The sequence below is a fragment of the Pteropus alecto genome, unplaced genomic scaffold (assembly GCF_000325575.1).
Source record: "Pteropus alecto unplaced genomic scaffold, ASM32557v1 scaffold7, whole genome shotgun sequence".
NCBI classification, from domain to species: Eukaryota; Metazoa; Chordata; class Mammalia; order Chiroptera; family Pteropodidae; genus Pteropus; species Pteropus alecto.
In genome coordinates, this window is record NW_006494614.1 from 62,756,792 (window position 1) to 62,758,693 (window position 1,902).

Genomic DNA, 1,902 nt, shown 5'->3' on the forward strand with positions numbered 1-1,902 from the left:
TCCCCTGGGTCGATGTGAGCTCCGATAAACGCTGGGGCCGGTTGGCTGGATGGCGATCGCCAAGAGTGATAAGAAGCCTTATCTATGGCCACCAGGCCCCGCCGGTTCGAGGCAACAACAGCTTAGGGGCGTCGCAGCTGGGGCGAGTGGGGGCCTCGGACCCAGGCAGGGGCAAGAGGAGTTGGCATCTGCGCCAGGGTGCGTCTGTCTGGGCGAGTTTTTATCCCAAACACACTTCATTGCCAAGAAGGTGATCCTCCCCCTGCGGGTGGTACAGTCCATCAAAATGAAAGAAAAGTGACTGTGCTGGCCTGGAGTGGGGAGGAGGTCACCCCGCCCCTGATTCCTATTAGATAGTGTGAGATAGCCAGGGGTAGGGTTGGCACCACCAGCAGGAAAGAGGGTGTTTTTCCCCTTGAATCATGTTGAGGTTGGTGTCGTTGATGGCAAGTGTGAGGTGTAACTTGCTTGGAGTTTTCTTGAAAAAAAAAAAAATCGAGGTGATTTCTATTCCCTAGGCTGAGTTTTGGGGGGATTCCAGTGTGCTGGTATCTTTTTGAGCAAGTCCCCCAAATCAGGAGAGAAGATCTTCATAGATCTGCTTTGCTTCACTCAGAATGTCTTTATTGAGCACTTGCTGTATGCAAGCACTGGGTCACACCACCTTGGTGAGATGGGAGGGAGTGAGGCTGGTGGCAGTGTGGAAGTCAATACAGGGTAGGCAGTGGAGAGCAGATGGAGTATATTAAGTAGTCGGGGACACTTCCTAGAATGGGGGGACTTCCAGTGAGGTGAGGAAGAGGTCAGCCATGGTGGAGTCCCAGGGACAATGGGCAGGCCTCACTTCCCAACTCTGAAAAGTAGAGTGATGATTCCTGGCTGTTGTGGGGAGCTAAGAGGCAGGGGATGCTAGGGATGGGCTGGCCTGTTTAAGGAGGTGAGAATGAGGTCAGGAAGGTGGGGCTGGGCCTCAGTTTCCCTTTCTGAAAAACGGCGACAGGAGTGAATCCCCAGGTCAGACTAGGGATGTCGAGGGGCCTTTACAGTGGGAGGGTCTCTGGGGACCATGGATACCAGATACCAAGTGGAAACCAAGGCCAGCCAGGGAAGGGGCTCTCAGAAGAAGCTGGGCCTTGTGGGCCCAGCCCCACCAGTCCTCGCTGGGCCCAGCCCTAACAGCTGCTCCAGCTCCATCTCAGATGATGTGTTTTTCACACATTCTCAGAGTTTGATTAAACAAATTATTGGTGGCCACAGGATGACTAATTTACTCCGAGCTTCAAAATCACCTGCCTGCTCTCCCCAGCAGCCTGACGCCCACCTGTGGAACTAACAGTCAGTGCTTTCTGGCAAGGGCTAGTTATGGGAGAGCCAGGGTTAGGCCCAGAAAAGAGATGAGGTGGTCTCTGTGTGAGTTTTTATGAATGTAAGCGTGATTGTTGGCACAGGCCATGCACACTCTCTTTCCATGTGTGGGAGGCACCTGGAGTCTGCCTAGCTCCTAGGAGCCACCTTGTAATGCCCATCGCCCCACTCTAATGGCAGAGAGGCGAGGAAAGAGGGGGCTGTGACGACCTGACTGCCCCTGACTCAAGCCATCATAGGCAGGTTACTTTGCTTGCCATGCCTGCCATAGCCTCTGAAAAACAGGTATGACAGTCCCTGTCATCCAGAGGTTGACAGGGACCTAAGTCCTGCCCTCAGCTGGCTTTGACACCCTCCTCAGAGTTCTGGAGGGCATGAGGATTAAGCTATAGTGAGCAAAGGAGACAGAGGACTTAGAGACCTTCGGAGGGACTTATTCACAATCCCCACTCCTGAATGTGGACTGGTGCACTCTGGAGCCCAGCCTCCCACCCTTGATGGTGGGGCTTCACCCAGCTCCGGACTGTTCTTGGCATT